Source organism: Lontra canadensis, unplaced genomic scaffold (genome assembly GCF_010015895.1).
Source record: "Lontra canadensis isolate GAN:19392208 unplaced genomic scaffold, GSC_riverotter_1.0 scaffold101, whole genome shotgun sequence".
In the NCBI taxonomy this organism is placed as follows: Eukaryota; Metazoa; Chordata; class Mammalia; order Carnivora; family Mustelidae; genus Lontra; species Lontra canadensis.
In genome coordinates, this window is record NW_022631095.1 from 6,142,648 (window position 1) to 6,168,148 (window position 25,501).

The 25,501-nt window shown below is 44.8% G+C and overlaps 1 protein-coding gene across 5 annotated transcripts in view; it reads left to right on the plus strand.

Annotated features, from left to right (window-relative positions):
* The window catches only part of CSGALNACT1 (chondroitin sulfate N-acetylgalactosaminyltransferase 1), a 324,526-nt gene that overhangs the window by 37,463 nt on the left and 261,562 nt on the right, over window positions 1-25,501 (plus strand). For 2 of the 5 annotated variants that reach the window (XM_032838031.1, XM_032838032.1), the window contains exon 2: window positions 12,285-12,490. The exons of the other annotated variants lie outside the window; for them this stretch is intronic. The gene's annotated coding sequence lies outside the window, so the exon portion shown is untranslated. The remainder of the gene's footprint in view (window positions 1-12,284; window positions 12,491-25,501) is intronic. 5 annotated transcript variants of the gene reach the window in all.

Consider the following 25,501-nt stretch of genomic DNA (forward strand, 5'->3'; position numbering starts at 1 on the left):
CTGGATGACCAAGCTGGGATTGGTGCTAACTTGGTCCCGATCAGGAACGTAGGGAATGGGGTTCTGGGACCTGGAGCATGCTAGCTGTTTGATGTTACCCTAATCCCAAAATGGCACAAAGAAGAGGCATGAGAGACTTTTTGGAATAGTGGAACTGTTTTTTACTGTGGTCATGTAATCTGTGCTGATTAGATGACTTACTGTGTTTGTTAAAACCCATACACTATACACACAGAGTCTGGGGACCTGGCAGTGAACTCATAGCCTTGAGGCTTGAAAGGTCATTGCCCTGCCACATTGTCAGTAATCTCCTATTGTTCTATGTCTTTGTGACCCCCTAGAAGAGGTTTTCTGCAGTTGTGAGAAGGAAAGTAACAATCCATATTTACACGGGCCTTGGAAGCAGTGACATAGTAAATTTGCACTCCCTCCTTCTGTCACACCAGGTAACTTTCCCTTGAACCTGTCCTGAATGAGATAAGGCTGTGGCTTCCTCCAAGGAAATGGAAGTTGCTCTTTAGCTACTTCATGAGCCTGGTTGCGCCCTGTGAGGAGGGGGAAAGGAAAGCTCAGTCCTGCACAGACTTCCTCTCTAGTTGGTGGTACAACGGCCTTCATTGGCCACTCAGCAGGTGTCCTCTCCCTCCCTGCTGCCTGCGAGGCCCAAGTTTGGAGGCCTCGTAGCAGCAATGGACCCCGAGGGTCTGGACGACAGGCCGTGTTTCTGTAACAGTCTTTCCGGAAAGAGGGCGGACATTTCAGTAGGCGGCTCCCAGCCCCCACCCAAGCCTTATGACACTCCCTCTTTATGGTCACAAGAGTTTATGTCAAGTGGTTCATGCTGTGTGATTCTACAAGGCCTCAGTGTCCGCTGTGAACAGAATCACCGTGCAATCTCCACACAGGCTGTCAACCCCTGCCCCTGCCACCCGGGCCCCAAGACAGCGGGGCTGTGCTGTCAGGTGGGAACAGCCTTTGGACGGCTGGACTGGGGAATCTCAGCTTTCCACTCATCAGTCATGTGACCTGCAGGTTACGAAGTTTCCGTTTCTTCATGTTGCAGATTGGGTTCATAACATACGTGCTGTTTATGTTATGCAGCTTAAATTAGAAAATGCAAAAGCACCTAGCACTGTGTTTGGGACTCAGTAAAAGCTCCTGCTGTTCCTCTTCTCGGTCAAAAGCAGTTCTTTCTTAAGAGGATAATTAACAAAAATCCCAATATCGGCATGGTGCAGATACATACAGCGAGGGGTGGGAGGGTCATTCTTGGTGGAGGAAATAGGTTGAAAATGCAAAGAGCTGTTGCATTTTCCAGCTGAAGACGAAGAAGGATGGAAAAAGCCGGAAAGCACTTTGCTCTTGACTTTACAGTGCTGGACAAAGAGCAAATTAACAGCTGTTCTTGAACCAAAGAGAGTGCTGAAGGTGCAAGCCCCAGAACGTAGTGAGACGCAGGCGTCGGCAGGGAGGCGTGGGACAGAAGCACTAAGGCACTTCGTGAGCCGCTGCTGGAGACTGGCTAGGAGAGTTCGTCCAGGGTGCCTGGAGAATGATGAAGGCTGGCTGCGTGTGTCCTGGAGAAAGGGAGTGAAGCCCTTGGGCCTGCAAATACAAGGTGGTATCTGTACCTGCTTGCAGGTTTTTCTCCATGAGCGAGACCAGTCCCTCACAGGAAAGGCTGAGAAAGTGTTTTCTGTAGGGCAGAGCCAGGGGGAGAAAAAGCAGCTCCTCTGGGAAGGTCAAGAAACTTTGCCCTCATTTTCTTTTGTACCTTCCCTGTAGAACAGAAGCTTTGCTTTGTGAGGGAGGCAATAAACACCATCATCTTTTGGGCACTGGTGAACTCTTTCTGTAGCTGGGGAAGAAAACAGGAAAAAAAAAATCTGAACTGTGTGGGGAGGGGCAAAATGACAAACTGGATTCAGGACTATGAATTTGGGAGAGGGCAGGATTACCTAAGGATGGGCAGAATCACCAGGGAGGCCATCTTCCCTAAGATCCAGGGATAGAGTACCTGCCTAACGCTGTGGGTTAATCAGAACAACAGAGGTCACCCTCTCCCTCACACGCTTTACCACCAGGCCAGCAAGCACAGAGTAGCAACTGATTGGCAAGAGACAGACTTTCCCTGAGACATGGCGAAAAGAAAAGACTTAAGGCCAAGGGTGCAGCAGTCATTGGAAAACAAATAGACTCTGGCATTCACCCTTACCCCGAACTCAGGGTGTCACTAGTCTGTGGGTCACTGAGGATTGCCATAGCAACAACAGACTTCAAAGCTAGCTCTGCTCCCAATTAGATTAGTTCAAACCCTTACACTAAATTCCTGGCAGAAGGAAAGGCGTAATTCATTTCCAGGCATGAAGAAAATATTTACCTCAGTCTCTACTCTTATCTGAGATGTCCAACTTTCAATAAAAAATTACGAGGCATATGAAGAGCAAGAAAACAAAAACCTATAAATGCAAAAACCAGGAGACAAAGCATTCATTAGAACCAGACTGGATATATTACAGATGTTGGAACTATCTGGCAGGGTGTTTATTTATTTAGTTTATTTCTAGATTTATTTATTTGAGAGAGAGAGATAGAGGGAAAGTATGTGCCAGGGTGGGAAGGGGCAGAGAGAAAGACTCTTCAACCAGATTCTGTCCCCTCCTCCCACCCCAGTGCTAAGCCTAACGTGGGGCTTGATCTCCCGGCCCATGAGATCATGAGCTGACCCTAAACCAAGAGTTGGACACTCAACCAACTGAGCCACTCAGGCTCCCCGGCAGGGAGTTTAGGATGACTGTGATTAAATAGGCTAAGTGCTCTGATAGAAGAGATGGAAAATGGGCAAGATCAGATGGGGCCATAGTAATTAACCAAACTGAAATACAGAGGGAGAAAAGAAAAAGTAAAAGAAATAAGTAAAACCAACAAGAGAAGAAAACAGAGAACAGAACATCCGAGAGCTGTGGGATGGTATTGGACAGTCTAACAAATACTTTATTGGAATGCCAGAAAGAGAGGTAAGGGCCAGAGTGGGGAGGGCAAAAAATATTTGAAAAAATAATGGCTGAGAAGTTCGCAAAGTTAGCGACACCAAATCACAGACCCAAGAAGCTCAGAGTATACCAGGCAGGATAAATACTCCAAAACAAAACACATGGAGGCAAATAATATTCATACAGTTATAAACAAAACCAAAAACAATAAAAGGAGAAGATCTTAAAGGCAGCCAGAGGAAAAATGACACATTACAGAGGAACAAAAATAAAAATTATAGCAGACCCCTGTTCAGAAACTATGCAAATTAGAATATAATGAAGTGACATTTTTAAAGTGCTAAAAGCAAAGAGCTGTCAACCCAGAATTCCATGCCTGGTGAAAATCTATTTCAAAAATGAAAGAGAATGAGAGATTTCCTCAAACAAAAACTGGAAATTCATTGCTAGCATACCGACTCTGTAAGAAATGTTAAAGAAAGGTCTTTAGGGGCACCTGGGTGGCTCAGTGGTTAAAGCCTCTGCTTTCGGCTCAGGTCATGATCTCAGGGTCCTGGGATTGAGCCCCACATCGGGCCCTCTGCTCAGTGGGGAGCCTGCTTCCTCCTCTCTCTCTGCCTGCCTCTCTGCCTACTTGTGATCTTTGTCTATCAAATAAATAAATAAATAATCTTAAAAAAAAAAAAAAAAGAAAGGTCTTTAGGCAGTGGGATTATGATACCAGATAGAATTTTGGATCTACACAGAGAAATGAAGAACACTTTATATGAAATAAATAAAGGTAAAGTAAAATTCAATTTTTCTTATTTTTGACTCTAAAAGAACATTGTCCAAAGCAAAATAGCCATACTGTGTTGTATATTTCTGACCTAGTTTTAATTTTTTTAAAAGACTTATCTATTTATTTGAGAGGGAGAACATGCAAAAGCATAAGGGAGGGGGAGGAGCAGGAGAAGGAAATACAGAGTATGAAGCAGATTTCCCACTGAGTGCAGAGCCCAAGGTGGGGCTCGAACCCACACCCCTGAGATCATGACCTGAGCTGAAATCCAGAGTCAGACGCTTAACCGACTGAGCCACCCTGGAGTCCATAACCTACTTTTTCATATGTATGAAAACAATAGCTCAAGTAGAAGGAGTGAGGAATTAGGAATATACCACAGTAAGGCTCTTACCCTACATGTGGAACAGAGTAAAGTATTCAGAGGTAAGCTGTGATTGATTGAAGATAACTCTAGGGCAAATACTAAGAATTGCTATAATAGGGGTCAGTACAAAGTACGGTGCTACTTTCCTAGGTATGAAAGGAGCTCTGAGAGGGTCTTGACCCAGGCAGGAAACAGAAAAGGAGAGTCAGGGATGTGAATGGAGAACTAGAGGAATGTGTTCTTCCAGGAGCCAGAAGAAGAGGGCATTTCATGCAGGGAGAAAGTGGGCACAGTGTGAAGCAATGCGAAGAATTTGTGGAGAGTGATAATGATAGTGTCTGTAGGACTCGGTGACCAGGCAGACTAATTAGCATCCTTCCATAATCGTTTCCATAGGCAGGTTCAGAGAGGTCATCTGAATGAAGAGTTGTGAATGGGTGATGAGAAAGCAGAGGAGTCTACCCTATGCTTCTTTTATTTTTATTTTTAAAAAGATTTATTTATTGGAGAGAGAGCACCAAGGGAGGGGGAAGGGCAGAGGAAGAGGAAGAGAGAAGCAGGCTCCCCACTGAGTACAGAGCCCAATGTAGGGTTTGATCTCAGGACACTAAGGTCCTGACCTGAGCTGAAATCAAAAATCAGAAGACCAACTGAACCACCCAGGTGCCCCTACCCTAGGCTGCTTTTAAGTAGAACAGATGAGAGGTCAGGAGGCGAGCGGGAAGGGGGGAGGTGGGATTGCAGGATATCTGTGGTTTACCCATCGGGTGGTCAAAGTGGGAAAAAATTGGAGTAAAATATAGAAACAATGAATGGGAAGTCCTTGGATTAAAGTAATTAAAGCAAGGTGGCAGATCTAGACTTCGAAAGGAGAAACAGCTCCTTTATTTAAAGATAAGCTAAAAGGAAGGGAGGTGAAGACAGAGAGCCCTGTGGAGGTAAAGGGGAGGATGTCGAGGTGGAGTCATTCTCATCAGAGGAAAGTAGGGCGTAGGTCTTCTGCAAGTTACAGGAAGATTTTTTAAAAAATATCTTCAGTGGTTGCCTTTCACCACATCTTGTTTTTTCTCTTTCTTCCAGCCACCTACTGTATTAGTTTCTTAGGGGTGTCACAACAGAGTCCCACACACTGGGTGGCTTAAAAACAGAACCGTTTTGTCTTGGTTGGAAGGCTGGAGGTTAAAATCAAGGTGTGGGCCAGGCCATGCTCCCTCTGGAACCTGGAAGGGAGCGTCCTCCCTCGCCTCTTCAGAGAGTCTGGTGTTTTGCCAGCTCCCCTTGGTGCTCCTTGGCTCGTGGTTGTGTCTCTCCACTCTCAGACGATTGTCACCTGGCGTTCTCCCGTGTGTCCCTATCTTCACAGGGTTGTCTTCTTTGAAAGGCACCAGTTCTGTTGAACTAAGGGCCCACCCTGTTCCGGTTGACCTTTTTTATTACATCTGTGACAACCCTCTCTCCAAATAAGGTCACATTCTGAGGTACTGGGGTTAGGGCTTCCACATATCTTTTTGTGGGGTGGCCCAATTCAGTTTATCTATCTACTAAATCTTCATCCCTCTTCACAAAATTTTCTTCAAGGGAAATCCAACTCAGCATCTAAAGCCCATTGAAATGCCGCTACCTCTTACCTGCAGCCTTTCATGAATTTCCCTCCCTGCCACTCTCTCTTTTGTGCTCTCCAAATCTCTTTGGGCTCATTATGTGGCTCATTCTTCCTTTCTATTCAGCATGGTTCCCCTTCTTGAAAGCAGGAATTGTCCAATGGCTCTGTGTACTTCTGACAGAGTCCAGAGGCACTTCCTCGTGGAATGGCTTAGGATCTCACAAACCAGCACCAACTGGGAACTTAGCGATAAAGGAGAATTGGGGAATTCAGGATCAGGGAGCTATTAGAGTCGATGGGGACCAAGCAGGTGAGCTTTCCTAAGAGTGACGGGATAGGCCATTGGGAGACAGGAGGAAGAGAGAACATTCTAGGCTATTTCTTGAACATAGTTTTTGTTGGCAGGGGAAAATCATGACGGTGCTTCTTCATGATGATGTATTTGAATGTTATGCATGGACAGGGTCCACCTCTGTAGCTTGTGTGGAAGTCAGTTATGGTTATTGGGTTCATTGTTCATAGCCACAGCTGGGGTGCTCCCTGTTGAGCTCTGCCCTCTGCACCATTTTGAATATCCCACCTGTGCTGCTACTTGTGCATTTCGGGATCTCAGTGAGATGGTCACCCATCTTTAGTGAGGTGATGGAAATTGTCCATCTGTGCAATTTGTTTCTTTCTTGGTACCATTTTGGCCAGGAAGGTAATTTAAAAAAATGCAGTGGGTGGTGCTTCTGTGTTTTGATGGCAGTGGTCAGAGTGCAGAGACTTGGTTTAAGTTCTCTTCCTAAGATCTAAAGAAGGGTTAACGTCTTTCCTGAAGAGATATCCCTGTCTCATTGGCATTTAATCAGAATGTAGGGCAACATACCCTTTAATCCAGCCCTGGCCCTATTTTCTGACCTTGCCCTCAATGTCACCTGAGGAGGGGCTTTGTGGGCATGTCTCAAGGATATGCTCAGTTTGGTAGTTTGGTAGAAGCACTCCAGGGCCATTTGGGCCCTCGGAGAACAGGAGGAAAGAATTTTCAGGAACAGCTTGTTGAGTGATAGAGGTAGGCAATATGAATTGACAAAGTGCTGTCACAACCTTTCCTCGGTCCCCTGGCACTGGCAGCTGAAATCTTCTCGGTGCATCCGTCCTCTTTCCCGTCCTGTGAAGCCGGCTGGAGTATAAAGGAAGGAGTGTGAGTTTTGAAGTTGAATAGCTCCGATTCTAACCTGGCTTCACCACTGTATCATCTCTGTGATCTGGGCACATAGCTTCCCACTGGTGAAGTAGAGCTGATACCATATTCGGGGCTCTGGGGCAGAGTCAATGTAGTAATATTTGAAAGTGGTCGGCTCACCAGTGCAGGGCACATCAAAGATGCCACATGCTGTCCGTTTATCCTTTCATAGTTGTGCAGAGTGTGGAACATCACAGCAAAGAGGCAGGAACTGGCCTCCTGGAACAGGGCACATGTCAGCTGGGAATGGAAGTAAATTAGGGGACACTCAGTATTCTTCTTCTTTTTAAAAAAGATTACTTATTTATTTATTTGAGAGAGAAAACAAGCAGAGAGGACGTACAGAGGAAGAGGGAGAAGGAGACTCCTCGCCGAGCGGGGAGCCCGATGCGGGGCTGGATCCCAGGACCCTGGGATCATGACCTGAGCCAAAGGCAGAGGCTTAATCCACTGAGCCCCCAGTCATCCCTGTGTTCTTCCTTCTTAATTGCCTGAGATACATTGGGCACTTAAGCTTCTGAAAAATGCTAATTTTTAAGTGTAGTAACGTTGATTGGGAGTTTGTACCATAAAAACTTCCATATAGATTTATTTGTGCTGTCCCTTTAATAGACACCGCAGTGTTGGAATACGTTATTTCCTGCCATTCAGCACACAAGACTTGATCTACTATATTTCATCACTGAGCGGAGTCCTCTTAAAATTTATTGTTGAACTTGTTAGAATCTCTTCCTTTGTGTCTTTTTCTGCTTCCTCCCCGCCCCACCTTCCTGCAGGAGGGAAATGTTTGCTGCCGCTGTAAAATTGATTGATAAACATTTCAGGATGAAAATAGCAGTTTTAAAACTTTTCAGCTTCTGTCTTTTCTCCCCCCAGCACTGCTCAACTATCACGTTTGATGATTACTTACTTTTTATTGGGCCTGACTCGGCACAAGGACTATGAATTATCCTTTAAAGACACATAAGAGCCTCAAGGTAAATTGCCCTCTGAAGTATACTTATATTAAAAGTATAAATTAAGAAAAAAAAGAATGTGTAAAGATTGACCAAGAACCTATAAGATAGCGGCAGGGTTCTGGTGGCGTGGTGAACCACAAAGTCAGTCCCCCTTGGAGAATAGGGGGGGCTATCTAATTAATCCTTCTTGCTGCAGGACTTTGGGGAGAAATGTCAGGAGCTTTAAGGGGGTGTTTCAGTTGAAGGGAAGGAGAGAATGTGAAGTAGACATTCTACCTCGTGTTTCACAGCTCTCGACTGTTAATATAACAGGAGCACAAATGTGGGTGATGAATTCAGGAGCATCGTCTCCAAAACTGGCAAACAGTAAGTAAGGAATAATTACAGGGTTTCAGCCCAATTTAACACATTATACAAGAAGTGTTAAACGAAGAAGTTTTACTGTTTCAACATGCTCTCTTTTCTTTTTTGTACAGAAAAGTAGACAGTAATACCGCAAGCACTCACAGACCACTCCCTGGCATTAATGAATATTTATAACGTTGTGCTATGTGTGCCTCGGATTTTTTTGAAATGAAAGCCGTAAAATACTTCTGATAAAGGTGTTCTTTGTTCTCCTTCTGCCCTCCCTGGAGGAAACCACTATTGTGACTTTGGTGTGCTTCCTGTCACCAAGCATGCAATCATAACGATGATCTACATCTTATACAGGAACCATCCTTTTAGAGATGATTTTACCACCTTATGAAACGTGTCATAAAATAAGCCAGACGACAGCAGTAAGCTTGTCCAGCTGACTCTAGGCTGCTCATTGTTTCTCGACATATGGACCCCAGACCCTGTTCACTTCCCATACATAGGCATGCTGTGTTAATTTTTAATTTTGCATTTTATGGGAGGGCAGAGATAATTAATTTATGCCTTCGTTTTTGGTAATTTTTGACACTTTATTTCAGAAGTTGCAGACAGTATGAAAAGGGATGTGCCTGAAGCCAGTTTAGTTGCCATGTTTTCCTAGAAGTATTCCTTCAGGAGGAATGGCCAAGCCTCCAGGGAGTAGTAGTTCACACACACCATCTTGCCTCCTTCCAGGCTGTGAAGTGAAAATAAAAAGTAATTAGTCATTTGCACCTACCGTGGACATGCCCTCCAACCTGGCCTCCACTCGTATTTGTTTCGTCGCTGGCTGGAACACAGGTTCTGAAGTGACCTTTACAAGAGGGAGACCCCAATCCCCACATGCCCAGGACTCTGTCCTGAGCCTTTTCTGCAGCCTTACCTTGTGTGGGTCTCAATCTGGGCTGTGCTTCAGAAACATCTGGGGAGCCTGGCGACCTCTGCATGCCCGGGCTGCACGGGGACAGTCCTACTAGGGTCTGGCAGCAGACGCAAACATCTGTGTCTCCTCAGCCTCTCCCGTGCTTCCACCGCTTGCCAAGCTGAGAAGCAGAGCGTTAAAGCTTTCAGTCATCCTGGCTGTCTTTTAGGCTCTTGAACTTAACAAGTGCTTCTTCGCCCCAGGAGCACTTGCTGTTCCCTCTACCGGAACCACTTTATTCTCATTAGTTTAAATTGAACCTCTTCAGGCGGACCTTCCTTGACCAGACCCTCCAAAATAGCCCCCCTCACCTGCCACCAGCTAGACAGAAACATTGTACCCTATTTATTTCCTTCTTAGCACTATAGTCATTGAAAGTGTCTGTTAATTTGTTCACTTGCTTATTGTCTCCCCTCCCCTCAACTAGGATGTCCCTTAAGGGCAGGACCTTGCTTTCTTGTTTGTCCCTGTATTCCAGCATGGTGCCTGGCATAATACATGTGGGAAATGTTCGTTCAATGAATGATAAAATACTATGGCCCAGTCCACATACGTCTAAGAGACAGAACTGGAATGGATAGGGGGTGTCCTGTTTTGGGACATCACCAAACGGATGTGTGGGCATGAGGCCTCTCCAGGATTAGGGGGCACTTGCCACCCATCCATGCAATGCTGAGGGCTATGCCCTTTCCCCCTGAACTTCTGTGCTTTCTTGGTTTAAAACTCATAGGGAGTGAATGGGATAGTGAGTAGAACTGGAAAAAGGCTGGAGAGGTAAAGAGGAAGAAGTCTTTCCTTTCATATGGCCACCTTTCTCTGGGTGCCGTGCAAGTCTTTGGCTCAAATGAAGCTGAGTACCTTTAACATAACGGTTCGTGCACCTCTTGTGGATGTGACCTTCCTAACTTGCGACTGACACTGGGTGTTGTGTTTTGTAGGTGACGACTAGGAGAGAGTTGGGTTTGTCTCACTCAGTTGGCTTGTAAAGGAAACCCGTCCTCATTCCTGGGAAAGCCTTAACCATGGTAGGCCATGATCTTCAGGAGGAGCCCCTAAAATCTGCACCAGTCATTCATCAGCAGATCAGATTCAAAGAGCCTGATGACTAGAGATGAAAATATGCCCCCTTGATGGGATTCCCTTGTGGTGGCTGCACCCCCTACCCTCATGGGGATGAGGGCTGAATTACCAGGATGCTTCATAACTTCGATGCATGCGCTGTATGTGTTCCTTGACACGGAGGAAACACTGCACTGTTCTGCCATTTAAACATAAGAAATAAAACAGGGCAATGGGATCAGTTACCTTGACCTCAGAACCAAGCTAAACTGACCCTCCGCGGCCCATCTCACGTCATTGACTCTTTAAATGCAAACACTCTCTGTCTGGTCTCGCGCTACTTCGATGCGGTGCTGCCAGAGGTATCATTCCTCCCACGGCCGACTGATCCCACATGAGTGTCCTTATTGCAAATCGTGCAGCTGTAAAGGAAGTAATTGGTAAATAGGCTGGCGACGGAGGTGTTATCCAGGCCCTTAGTTCACAGAGCAGCTATTAATGGGGATTTAAACGATGTAATTGGTCATGCTTAATTGTACAGTGCTCTTGGACATGGAACTGCTCCATTTGTCAGCCAACCAAGAATTTCCTGGCTTTAGGGCCATTATTTCCATCGGCCGGGTTGGTGTTTTCAAATCCTGTTTAAGCTCACTTTGTTCTTGGCTCCCCTCTGGATCTCTCCGACTTGGATGGTTTTGGTCACTAGAGCAGAAGGGCAGTAGCCTCAGGTTGGCAGGACGGCTGTGCCCCTGAGCCTCCCTTCTGCCCTTCTACACAGCCTTAGGGTTACAGTTCCCCCTTTGTGAAGTATTTGTAGCTCCAGGACTCTTCTGTTGTGTTGATTTTGCTCTAATAAGGGAAGTGAGGGCCCGAGCATGAGGCCTGAGCTTGGAGTCATGTCCTGGGGGGACCCTGATCTCTGGAGGCACGCAGGGTGTGCCACTATAGACCTTTATTACTGCTATTTACTTTTTACCCATTAAAATGATTCTTCTCGGGGCGCCTGGGTGGCTCAGTGGGTTAAAGCCTCTGCCTTCGGCTCAGGTCATGATCTCAGGGTCCTGGGATCGAGCCCCACATCGGGTTCTCTGCTCAGTGGGGAGCCTGCTTCCTCCTCTCTCTCTCTCTCTCTCTCTGCCTGCCTCTCTGTTAAAAAAAAAAAAATAATAATAATGATTCTTCTCTTCCCTTGTAGCCGGAGACGGGAAAGAGGCTCTTCTGGATGTTTCGTGGACTTCAGTCTAGGAAGTACCTCTCCTTTCAACCTGATTCAGTGTCCTCCAGGGTGTGGTTTTAGAGCTCGCGTTGGTCACATTCTTGATTGCCCGTGTGGTGACCTGAGTGCTCCTGGAGGTGACCGTCCATCTCCACAGTGGTGGTTTTCCTTTTAGGAAGTAACGCTTCCTTTGAGGATGTTGAGGAAATTCTGTTGCCCGAAACGTAGATAACGGACTGAGCCAGGCTCGGATGCACGTGGCACACGGACAATGACTCTGCCCTTTTGTGAAATCCTTTTAGAGCTGTAAATAGAATTTTCCTTAATTTAAAGGAATGAAGTGTTAAATTGGGGAGGGGTTGGTGGGTCACTGACAGACAAAGAAAAGGGAATAAACAACTCTCTTCCATGCTGTGGCTGCCTTTGCAAGGGCCCTGTGTGACTGGGGAGAGATTAGAAATCTATTTTTAAATTAAAATGGGAGTTTTGGTGCTATTTTGGAAGAATTCGTCTAACCCCCAGTGTAACAGGGTCCAGAAGGCTGTGTGACTGAAATGCCCTGTTGCTTTTCTCATCTTTTCTTTGGCAGCACGTTCCTTCATTGCCTTGTTTTTCCAGGGGTCGGGGAGGTGGAGGCAGAGGAGTGGAGGGGGCAAGAGTGTGAGAATGACCAAACCATTTGTCAATTAACCGCTAAATGTGGCTAATTTGGGGGATTCTTATCCTTTCCTTCCTTCAAAACTTAAAAAGGAATCTCCTATAGGCAGTGTGGTGTGTTAGCTGTACTGGAGGCTGGAAGAGCAAGTCGGACATCGGTGGTGCCCGTGGGAGCGGATGGCTGTGGGGAAAGAGCCAGATGACACACACTGCCCCCGAGGCCTCTGACAGCTGTCTGTGGGGTGAGGGGAGAAAAGCCAGTATCACCAGCATCGTCCTGGGAATGAGCAGTTGCCTAGAGAACGCTGTGAGGTGTGGCTTTCCTTGAGGAGCACGAACATTAGCCATACTGAGTAGCTTTAAGTCTGGGTATGGTGCATGGCTTGGTTCAGCGTATGTTTTTGAGTAAATGAATCTGGCAACTTTGTGTCAGCCAGTGAGCCTTGCCAGCCATGAAAGGATTCTTTGTATTTGGCTGAAATTTGTTTTCCTAGGCAAGATGCTATGCAGCCAATAGTAATCAATCCTCGTTACCTGAGGGACTTAGGAGAAGTAAGCCCCTTCTTATGATGTAATAAGCCACTTCTGGATGTCTCTGACTTGGATGATTTTGGTCAGTAGATCAGAAGGGTGGTAGCATCGTGTTGGCTGGACCCCTTGGCGCTGGTCAGAGCTCTTCTGCCACTTTCTCCTGCCCTTTCTACACATCTTTAGGGTTATAAGTTTCCTTTTGGGAACTATTTTTAGCATGAAGACTGTTCATGGTGTTGATTTTGATCAGATAAAATACGGAGGGAAGGGAGAACCCACTAGGAAGAGGGGTGAGGAGGGTGAGCGTTGCGGGAGAGGGACTCCAGTCCTTGGCTCTGATCTAAGTGGGGGCTGTTGCAGCGCTGGGCAACATTTACTATCTTTTTTTTTTTTTTAAGATTTTATTTATTTATTTGACAGAGAGAGATCACAGTAGACAGAGGCAGGCAGAGAGAGAGAGAGGGAAGCAGGCTCCCTGCCGAGCAGAGAGCCCGACGCGGGACTGGATCCCAGGATCCTGAGATCATGACTTGAGCCGAAGGCAGCTGCTTAACCCACTGAGCCACCCAGGCGTCCCAACATTTACTATCTTTACAGGAGATCCTGGAACCCATTGCTTTTCCTTCTTGACCAGAACCATGACAGCTCAGTCCCTATCCAGAAGGAGCCATTAGTGTGGCATGCAAGGCTTTGACTTGGGTCTTGAGGATTTCGTCTGGTGGGGACATGTGGGCTGGGGGAGGGTGAGAGAGGATGTGCATCCAGGTGGACCAGACAGTATATGCTGAGGTGCAGGATGGGAAATCCCAGGTGACTCCATTTGGCTGGAGGGTTTGGAGTGTGAAGGGGAGAGGTGGGAAGGTTAGAAAGGAGCCAGAAGCAGGTAAGGATTAAAGAGTTTAGACTTTATTCAGGTAACAAGAGATCCACTGAAGACTTTGTTGAAGGGTGTGATGTGATCAAATCTCCACTTTTGGGAGACTAATCTGGTAGTAGTGGGTGGTGGTAAAGAGGGATTTCTATTAGGACACTATGGTAACGATCTAAGCGATATTTATGGTGACATTTAAGCAACTATGAAACCAGTCAGATGTTTTGTCAGAGCTACAAGAATCTCTGTTCCTACAGGAAATAATTGCTCGAATAGAGAAGCAATTTAGGGATACATACAGTAAGAATTTTCATTAATGAATTGACAAAGCTTCTTTAAGATTAGCATGTGTGTGCTGATTGGTTTGTGCACTGCTAGTATGTTATGTTTGATATTGTTGTTTTGTAGTTAAATGCATGTACCTGGAGCCAGATGGCCTAGATTTAAAGCCCAGCTTCATCACTGATTAGCCGTGAGACCTTAGGTAAATTACCTAACCTCTCTGGGCCTCTGTGCCTGCCACCTACAGTGTGTTTCATAAGGGTTAATGCCATCATCATTATTGTCATCAGCATCATTTATTTCTAATAAATTGTCTTATTTATTAGAATAGAAATATTCTAGATCTGGAGGATCTTTTCAGGATCCTAAGTCTACCTCCTCAGGAATTGCCTTTGGCTGAGACTGCAGACCCTTCCACCATCACTGCATGATTTTAAACTCTGAAGGGCTTATTTTTTTAACCTGAAGAGTGGAGGTAGAGGTGCTGACATTGCCTTACTGTGTTAAGGATGTTGAATAATTGAGATCCTCTTGGTTCCTTCCTTCATGGGCTCAAGATGGCTGCTGTATCTCCAGCCATCATGTCTCTCAGATGGAAGGAAAAAGGATAAAGGGTAGAAGGTCAAAAGAATACCTGTCAGTTAAATAAGCTCTCTCTTAAATTCCATTCTAGAAATCCAACCTAAGGACTTCCATTAATATCTTACTGGCCATCTCTATCTTCCAGGGATGTGGAAAAAGATAATTTTCTCCAGGCATTTTGTCTCCCTCAAAAATACAGATGGTCTGTTACAAAGAAAAAAAGAGAAGGATAGATATTATATGGGTGGCTAGCAGTGTCTGCCACAGTAGGAGCTCACTGTAAGAAAGTTACCTCAAGGGTTTCAAAGAATTTTGTCTATTTTTAAGTTAGCAATTGGATTGCCTTCTCCCAGATCAATAGCTTCTGGTAATCTAGTCATTTAAGTTTTTATTTTTTTATTTTTTCAAGATTTTATTTATTTATTTGACAGACAGAGATTACAAGTAGGCAGAGAGGCAGGCAAGACAGAGAGAGGAAGGGAAGCAGGCTCCCTGCTGAGCAGAGAGCCCTATGCGGGGCTCAATCCCAGGACCCTGAGACCATGACCTGAGCCGAAGGCAGAGGCTTAACCCACTGAGCCACCCAGGCACCCTAGTCATTTAAGTTTTTAGCATGTGTTCAGTTTTTGCCACTAGCTATTTTGTTTAAGAAAGAAAAGATGATTATAGAAAGATATGGAACTGTACCATGTTTTAAGCTCAATTAGTTGTCAGTGTAGGTGGGGGGGTAGTCTTAGTTGACACCTAAAGATACATTTTGTGTATCATAAATGGTGCTCCCTGAGGTGAGATGGTGGCAAAGCCTTTGTTATACATCCATATCCTGTCTATCGTATTGTTGTCTGTAGATAGGCCGACAGTAATATAAAAATACTATAGATATCAATCATCAAGAGGTGCGGAAAAGGAAGGTAATTAGCCAGATTATGTAGGAAAAAAAATTCCAGGCAAGGTATTTACCTAGGGAAGGACCATGGCGACAAGTTATAATGATTTGCTTAACCTCAGGTCAGAGTCAAAGTTGAAAGCAAACCCATGAGGACTATCTAATAAGATCTCACAAGTAAGAGGTTTAGGATCTAGGTCCAGATTTGTGGTAAGTGATTCATATAATTAAAAAATATGACTTAACTTTTCCGTGCCTTATTCCTTATTTTAAAATAAGAAATAATAAATTTTAAAATAATTTTAAAATAAAATAAAAAAATTTAAAATACAAAATAATACCTACCTGTTTTTGTTTTAATTGTAGCAAAATACACATAACATCAAATTTGCCGTCTTTCCCAGTTTTAAGTATACAGTTCAATAAAAGTACATTCATGTTGTGAAACCATCACTGTAATCCGTTTCCAGAACCCTTCTTCATCTTGCAAAACTGAAACCCTGTACTGGTTAAACAATAACTTCTCATTTCCCTTCTCTGGCAGCCCTTGGCAACCACCATTCTACTTTGTTTCTATGAATTTGACTACTTTAGATTCCTATATAAGTAGAATCAGTATTTTTTCATTTCACTTAGCATAATGTCTTCAAGCTTCATTTGTATGGTAGCATATTAACTTTTTTTAAAGGATTAAAAGAATTTCCTTTAAAGGCTGAGTAATATCCCATTCTAGTGTATCTGCCACATGTTTATCTCTTCATTGTGATGGACGGTTGGGTTGCTTCCCCCTTTTGGTTGTTACCAATAATGCTACTGGGAATCTGAGTATACAGACATTTCTTTGAGACCTTGCTTTCAGTCCTTTAGGGTAGAGATCCAGAAGTGGAATTGCTGGAGCATATGGCAATTAAAACAATTTTTTTTTTTTTTTGAGAAACAGCCATATTATTTTCCATAACAGCAGTACCATTTTACTTTCCCACCAGCCAAGCACAGAGGTTCCCGTTTCTCTATATCCTCCCCAACACGTATTGTTTCCTGGGGTTTTGTTTTTGTTTTTTGTTTATTGACTGTTTGTTTGTTTTTTGGACGGTAGCCATCCCGATAGGTGTGAGGTATGTACTTAGTTTTATTTTATTATTTTTAAAAGATTTTATTTTTACTTATTTATTTGACAGAGGGACAGAGAGAGAGTACAAGCAGGGGGAGTGGGAGAGGGAGAAGCAGGCCCCCTGCTGAACATGGAGCCCAGCGCGGGACTAGATCCCAGGACCCTGAGATCATGACCTGAGTGGAAGGCAGACACTTAAGCCACTGAATCACCCAGGTGCCCCCTCACCTAAGTTTTAAAGGAGTCACAACCATGCCTCCAGATTGACCTCTTCTGGAATCACTGCTCCTTCGCTCAATCCTTGTTTCCCCTTGGGCAAGTTACTGAGCCTGTGAGGGCATTAACAGAGTACATTATTGTTAATATTCTTATTATTCCTGGCTGTAGGTTTTCTCCTACATCCTAATCAGAAACATGGTGTTTCCAAAGTGTTATGGTAGAAACTTGGTCTTAGAGCCAGCAGGCATGGAACTGAATTCCGTTTTCCCACTTTTTAGTTGAAGGACCTTGGACAAATATCTGGGTCTTATTTTCTTTATCTGAAAAGAAAAAAAAAAAGCGGCATGACCATGGGCACCTCATGGGACCTCTCTTTTACAACTACCCCCATCCAAAACCTAGAGATTTCCCCCCCTAGCTTTATTGAGATTTCATTGACATGTAACGCATGTAAGCTTAAGGTGTACTATGTGCTGACTCAGCTACATGTATCTATTGCAAGATGATCATAACAATAATGTTAGCTAACACCTCCGTCCCCTCAGATAACTACCTTTTTTTTGCGCATGTGGTTATAACATTTAAGGTCTACTTTCATAACCACTTTCAAGTCTGTAAGACAGTATTGTTAATTATATTCACTGTGCTACACATTAGATCCCTGGAAGTTATTGATTGTGTAGCTGGGAGTTTGTATCCTTGGAGCAAAGTCTTTCCGTTTCACACAGCCTCTGGCCCCTAGCAACCACCATGCTGCTCTCTGGTTCTGTGAGTTCAGCTCTTTTAGATTCCACATACAGGTGAGAACATAAGGGATTCTTTCTCTGTCTGGTCGATCTCACTTAGCACAGTGTCCTCGTAGTTCATCCATGTTGTCACAAATGGCAGAATTTCCTTCTTTTTTAATGGCCGACTGATACTGTATTGTAATTATGCACCATGTTTTCTTTATCCATTCATCTGTTGATGGTCTCCCGGGTTGTTTCTGTGTCTTGGCTACTGTAAGTAATGCTGCAGTGATCATGGGGTGCAGAAATGTCTTTGAGGTAGTGTTCTTCTTTCCTCTGGATATACCCCAAAGTGGGATCCTAATAGCCTTACATTGTGCTTTCACCTTATAACTTCCCACTCACCGTTCGCTCCCTGAAGTTCAAGCTTTCCTGTGAACTGCTCTGACCCATCTCCTGCCAAGTCAGGAGATGCTCCGGGCCTCCGTTTTCCCTGACTCTTTTGCTGCCTTTGGCCATCCGTGCTGGAGCACTTCATTCTTGGCCTTCCTCGTTGGGTCCTGGGGCACCACTTTTCTTTGATTTTTACTTTCCCTTTAGATAGTTCTCTCTCAGTATCTTTCTAATTCTCTACTCTCTCCAGGATAGGGCATCGCCTCCACATATTTTCTGATGACCCTCGAATCTCTATCTCCAGTCCTGTTTTTCTGAACTCCAGACTCCTGGATACACCTCCCTCTTGAGATCCTTAAAGTCAACACATCCCAAAGTGAACTTCTTGCCTTCCACTCCACTCAGTCCCAGCAAGGTCCTCGAAGCAGCTGGGCACACAGTGTGGTGCTTGTTGGTGTCCCGTTCCCAGGAGTGCCAGTGCCATTCATTCTCTGTTGCCCTACCCCCACCCCTGCTGCATTTGGCTCAGTCTCCAGATTTTCCTGACCATCTCTCTTGCTCTTCCTTCTGTCCCACTTCTGCCCTGCTTGGTACTTCATGCCTAGTTGCCTTGCAAGAATATGGCCAAAGCCCGGCCCCCACATCTCCCATACCGATCTGGTTCACTGTTCTCTCTGGATCCCCTCCCTGTCATTACTCTTCCTCTGCCTGAATTCTGCACTGGGGATTGGTGCCACCGTTCACCGTATACCAAGGCCTGAGATCTGGGTGTTGTTCCGGATTCTTCCTCATTCTTTTCACTTGGGACCCACAGCTAAGGGGCACTAAGACTGAAGCTGCTTCTGCATGGCTCTCAAGCCCTGCCCTCCTCCACGCCTTCGCCACCAGTTTTCATGTTCAAGTTATGGTCATCCATCTTTGCTGCTGTTGTCTTTGCCTCATATTTTGTTGCTTTGTCTCCATTGTTGCCTCCTCCACTGGCCATCCTCTACTCTGCTGCTAGATCCAACAAGCTGGTGCTCCAAGCTGCTTAAAATCTGAGCATCCCTTGGGCACCTGGGTGGCTCATTCAGTTAGGTGGCTGCCTTTGGCTCAAGTCATGATCTCAGGGTCCTGGGATCGAGTCCCCTATTGGGCTCCCTGCTTCGTGGGGAGTCTGCTTTCCCTCTCCCTCTGCCTGCTGCTCCCCCTGATTGTACTCTGTCTCTCTCCGAGTCACATAAATAAATAAAATAAAAATATTTAAAACACAAATAAAAAAACTTGCGCATCCCCTTGCTGTGGGATCAAGGACTGATTCCTATGAATGGCACACATGAACTCTCTGGTCTTTTCTCACCATCTTCATCTCCTACCTCTCAACTCCCTTCACCTTTGAGCTACACCAGACCACTCGGGGTTGCTTTTATGTTTGTATTCAATTGCATGCACTGTCTTCTGCCTCTCTCTCCACATTGTCTTCCTAGGAAATTCCCACTCATCATTTGAAACTCGCTCCATCGTCATCCTCTCTGTCATGATGAGAGCAGCTAACGTTTGCACATGCTTGCTGTGCACTAGTCACTGGTCTAAACACAACATGGATTATGGGGTCCTCCCGACAACCCTCTTGTGGTACCTGTAGGGTAGGCACCATTATGATCATCCTTGTTTTACAGTTGGGAGATGGAAGCACAAAGAGGTTGTGTCGCATGCAGGATCACACAGCTAGCGAACTGAAGGCAGGCAGTCTCAGTCTGGACTTTGGGTTTCTTCCCCCGGAGCCGCCCTGGCTATGTTAGGCAGAGGTGGCCGCTTCCTCCTCGTGCTGCCCTGACCTCACCTGCCTCAAATACATCTCTATCGCAGCACTTAGTATACTGTCTTTCAAGTACACAGTGAGTCCCCTGGGGGCAGACCTGCCTTTGAGTTTTGCTCACATTCCTGGTGCAGGGGACCCTGACTTGCCCATTATATATCCCCATCGCCCTGTGGTACATATTCATCAAAATTCTTTTGAAGAGGAACTGAAGGAATATAATGACTATTAGTTGAGTGAATGATTAGAGAGAACCTTTTGTAAGGTGTAAAACAGGGGTTGGCCAACTATGGGCAGATCTGGCCTGCTGCCTGTTTGTGCACTGCCCACAAGCTAAGAATGGTTTTTAGAGATGAATATTTACAATCGATCTGATGATGGGGAACACTAATTCTAAACCTCAATTAAATGAAATGTTATCCCTCCCATAGGAATTCTGTTCTTCCTCATTAGATCTATGTTATATTCAATTGTTGTTACTGTCTTTTGAGTTTTGTCAATAACAAATTTGTCAGTAACAACAAATCTGAGGATATGTGTGTGTTCTTTTATATGTAAGTACTTATAGGACATCCTCAATTGTGCCTCTGGGCTCACACATCCTGAAATATTGACTCTTGTCCTAGAAAAGTGTGCCCCTTACTCAAAGTGCTATTTATGTATTAGTGTTACTGTTACTGTTACTGTTACAGCTGTTACAGTATGATGGGGGAAATTAAGAAATGTAAAATGTTCTGGCATAAATGTTCGATTAGATGAGTCAAAGCTTGTGAAGCCTTGGGCAGTAAGGGCTACACAGATGTTCTTTTTCTCTTTTATGTTTCTAGACCTGATTTAGGGTAACACGTGGTTGGTTGGTTTGAGGGTAGGTGACTTAAAAAATATGACACAGAGTATCTTGCTTCACTGGGCGATCCCGGTGGTTAGTCAGTGGTTTCCAGGACAGAATGTATACAATGTAAGTTGGAGACAGACTTTTTTTTACATTGTTAGGGCCCCACATTCCTGATGATAGTGACCTGGACTGAAGGACATCTAATTATTTATGAGGCCTTGGAGAAAGGCAAAACTCAGCAGGAGCCAAAAGGAATCTTTTCCGCACTTTTTTTTAAAAGACTATTTATAGGCTTGTGTCTACATATATATTTTTGCTACTGGTCTTAGATCTTTAAAGTCTTTAAAAATTTATATTCAGAGTGTTTTTTTCTTCATTTTTCATTTTATTAAGAAGAAACTATAAATAAAACTTAACAATGCCATCATTTTTCATTAGCTCTAATGGCTTTGTGACAGGATGTAAGCTCACGTAGTGTCATGTTTGATTTTTTTTTTTCTTCCTCAGATGCTGTCAGGCTAGATCATTTAGAAATATTATAAAACCTTCTGTGCTGAAGGAGAAAGCTTTTGACTCCAAATTAAAACAACAACAACAAAACAAGACATGTGCATTACATCATGTGAGACATTTGTAACTTCTGGAAGCTCTTCTAAATCACACATACTCCTTTGTCTTCACATCGTTGTGTTTCTTATATTTATAATCTCAGCCCCCTGCTGCAAGGTAGCCTCCAAAGTAATTTTAGAAATATAAGAGCCTGTGTTCTTATTTTCTTATACTTCAAATTTACCTTCAATTAAAATCTGGATTTCTTAGGTTATAATTCTGGAGCCGATTGTCTGGTTATTTTAATAGGAACGTTTTAGGCCTGTATGGGTCCAACCTCATTGTTTACAAGGAAGAAAGCGAGGCCAGAAGAGAGATTAGCAAATACACTCATGGTCATACGACTACGTGGTGGCAGAGCAGAGACAAGCGCCCAGACAAGACCCACTTGCTGAAACTTCCTAGCTGAATTTTTTCCCTTTAGTAATTTTTCAGGGATGAAATCATCCAGAAACTTGTGTGGGAAGAAATAACAAAGGCCCAAGTTCTTATTTTAAAAATTAAGTTGTTACGATTTAAATGATTTTTGATGCTGTAGATATTTCAAGTTGAGTCCCTGGTTTCAGGAAAATAATAATAAGGTACTTTTAAAATGTACTGATTTTCCCATCAATGTTACTGTAGACAGATTTTCTCGGGACTTGACACCCTTGTTTGTGGTGGTAGGTGATGCCGAAATACTAGACCCTTGGCATCTAAATTCAAAGCAAGATGGGACTCTGTGTCAGCTAGCGGGCTCCTCAGGCTTGGTCCCCCAGGCCTGTCAGGTGGGAGGGGCCTGGGCTATCTGGCAGACGCCATGCCATCTTTGCTTTTGTGCAGTGGATCATTTTAGAAAATTACCTGTAATTCTGTGCCTTGTGTCTGCTGTTTTATTAATGGGTGTTTTCTTAAGACAGCTGTGTGCATTTGCTTACGGGCAGAGTGGGAAGGAGCTGAGTAACTATATAAGGCCTCGGAAGCATGCATTGGGGTAGCCCTCACTTCCAGCCGTTTACTTACCATTTAAGGAAACTCCTCCCCTTTCCTTTTTGAAGACGTCATGGACACTAACCGACTATTTCCAAAGTACAGTATGCAATATGTGGAAATCCAGTGGCTGCCCCCTGGGAAAGTCATCACGTTTTCCAGTCCTGGCTCTAACCCCAGGTCAATACCATCGTGATCTTCCTTTCATACAGTTATCTTTTTTTTTTTTTTTTTTTACTTTTTTACTTTCTGAAAAATTAGTTATAAGAGTTGTACTTTCTAAGATTTGCCAGAAAGGGTAATCCAGTGATTTCATTTGGAATGTAAGACCTGAAATGGGGGCAGATAACTCTACAAAACAAGAAGCGTCAAGTGAGTAGAGGCACTAATACTGTACTTACTGCATGTATGTGGGTAGTTGCCAAAAGCATAATCGTTTTCTGGAACACTGTGTTCTGACTCTAGTTTGTACATCTGTTGTATCTTTCTAGCCAAAAGGAAGTGGAGAGTTGTGAAAATATCAGGCAAGTTGGGGGCCAGTTACATAGTTACTTCAAGTCACAAGTTTACTTTCACCTGATAAACCTGCTCTGTTAATAGTATAGGGTTGCTTCTGGGAAAAATTTTAAATGTAAATATTTATTAAGAACATCAGTGTGTATGTTAACCTTGTTACTGAGTGCAAGGGGGACAGGTAGCAAATGCCTGTAGAGATTGACTGACCCCCATGAGAGCTGGGATCTGATGGGGGTGAAGTCCAGGTGATTGGGGCTGGGGCTGCCACCAGGGCTATTGTGTGGGCTGGTATCAAACATGGTTGATTACACAGAGGTAAGAACTAAAGACCTCGATGTGAGTGAACAGGGACTCCCCATGGGAAAAAGGCGGTCTCAAAGAAAGTCTTGGGTCAGGACTTGAGTCAGTTGGGGAGACATCAGGTAAAGCATGATCCAGACTGAAACTGTGAGAGCGGGCTGCATTCGTCATGGCCCACTCAGTGAACCAGAATCCATTTAATGCCAGGACTTAGTTAAAAAAGTCTTTGAAAGATCAGAAAGCCAAGTAGGGGATGATGAGGTCACCCAGAGATTAGCAATAGCAGGAAATCACTATCATCCCCGAGGCTGGTGGAACAAAGAGAGGGGGGTTGTTTTCATCAGAGGCCAAGAGCTGGGTCTCCCTGGAGGCTCCTAGAAGCGGCCAGGACCATGGAGGGAAGGCCTATCTGGTGGGAGCTGGAGGCTTGGAGAAGACAAAGCCACTGCTGGAGATACCATCCAAAGCAGAGAGGAAAGGGAAGAAAAACTCTGGCTTCTTCCTCTCTCCCATCCTCCAGTCTTCTATTTAAACCTTGCTGGAGCCAGTTGGCAAGTGAGTGTGGAAAAGATTGTTTGCAGGGGAAGGGCAGGGAATGGATCGAATTACAAACAGGCACATGACCAGCTTATGGACAAGAGCCTGGGGCAGCGTTGGAGGGAGACTCAGTGCTGGCAAGTTTTGAGCTGAAAAGAGACTGCGGGCTCATAGATGCTATTGGAGCAGCAGAACAATCCTTAAGTGAAGGCTCAGAGGGCCCAGAGTACCAGACTCATCTGATTTTTCCCACGCTCAAGCCTGAGAGTCTTTCTTGCATGAGGTGACCATGCTCCCTCTCTGGCCCATTGCAAGCTCGGCCAGATTTGGGGGAAGTGGTGCCTTTTCAGGATGCGGGCTTTTTTTGTTTGATTCCCATGGCCACGTTGAAGGCTTAGCAGCTGGCCTTTGACCAGGGATCCCCAAACCTCTCTTTAAGTAGCCAGAGCTCTCTGCATCCAGAGTGATGAGGAGACATGGCAGTAAGTACTAAAAGAAAGGAAAGTTCTATATGGAAGGATCCTTTCAGGCCTTCACATCCCAGATGGCCTCAGAGGCACCACTTTTTGAGGTAGTCATATAAATTCTCAGCCATGACTTTGGGCATCTTCTGGTCTCTGTCCCTCTTCCAGGTAGTCATACTTCTCAATGATCACCATCTCCAGTGTCTTCATCACAGACAGGGGAGCTCACTGTAGGTAGGATATCATGTTATCTGCATTGCAGAGAAGGGATGAGGTCAGCGATTTGTAACCATGGTGAAGTGTCCTTTATTGAACTATGAACATACACTAGGCACTGGGCAAAGTGCTTTAAGAACAGTTGCATGGTGGTGCTCAAACTTCGGTGTGAGTCAGAATCCCCAACAGGGCTTGTGAAGAGGCAGGGTAGTTCCCCCTTATATGGCTTCTCGTTCGTTCCTGATATGGCAACTCTACTGTGGTCCCTGAGGATCCGCATTTCTCACTAGTTTCCAGATGGTGCTGATGCTGCTTATCCTGGGACACGCTTTGAGAACCACTGCATCCATGCCTTGGCTCTTCACGAAGTTATGGGCAGGTCTTGCCTTCTCCATCCTACAGCTGAGGAACTGACATTAAAGAGGCCACATCATTAGTGCAAAGCCACTGGGCTGGCAGGCAGTGTAGGGAACTCATCATTTGGGTCAGCTCGTGGTGTCCCCACTAGGCCCGCCAAATCAGGCCTGGCTCATCATTAGGGCTTTCCTGTGCTGGTGGAACAAAGAGAGGGGAGTTAGTTGCATTCGGCTTTGGGGCAGCAATCCTGGACGGCTGCCACCCCCAGTGGTCCAGGCTATTGACCCCCTGTGAAATTTGTCATTTGGTCTCACAGCCCTAGTGGACTTCTTTCTTAAATTTTATTCTGTGGTGGAAGTGAATTGGTGGGTTACGTTTTTTAAAGAATTGGGCCCAGTTTGGGTTGGTTAGTGGATTTTACCTTTAGGTACAGAATGCCCCTGCTAGCTGAGGCTGGCTGGGTTGTCGAGGTGGCGAGGCCTGGAAGCCCCACTCAGTGGCCTTCAGGAGGGGTCCTCTGCGTGACCAGCTGCCCTCTCTGCTGGGAGGGACACCTGGACTCATCACCTGCAGAGTGGGACGTTAACCACCAGCCTCAGACCTCTTTCCCTTACCTCAGGGTATGGCCTGTTGCCTGGTACTTTGTTGCACAATAAACCCAAGATCTTTTTAATAAACTCAGTCTCCTGTACTGATGTGTCCTGCGGTTGTCTCCAGTGACTTGCACTGGGTGGCTAGCTCAGACACTTCACCGGCAAACCTGCTCTAACTTCTAGAGTCACCATTACACAAAACAGGACACAGGAAGGCCCAGGGCTCGAAGGATAAAAACGGTGAGTTAGTGAGCGTCACACACTACCTCCTTTCCTACTGGATTTGAATAACATATTAATTATTAACTCAGAGTATCTTTATTGTTCCATCTGCAAACTGCAAATGTGAATTCCAGCCATGTATTTTTAAACAGTTCTATTATGATCAAACAAATTTGAATATCTCATGCAGTTTATTGCAAGTGGGCTTTGCTTATAAGGAAAAAGCTGTTTTATATATGGTTTCTATTTTTTTCATTTTGGCAAACTGTAGCCAAATTCTGAGTTAGGAGAAGTGCGGGCTGTT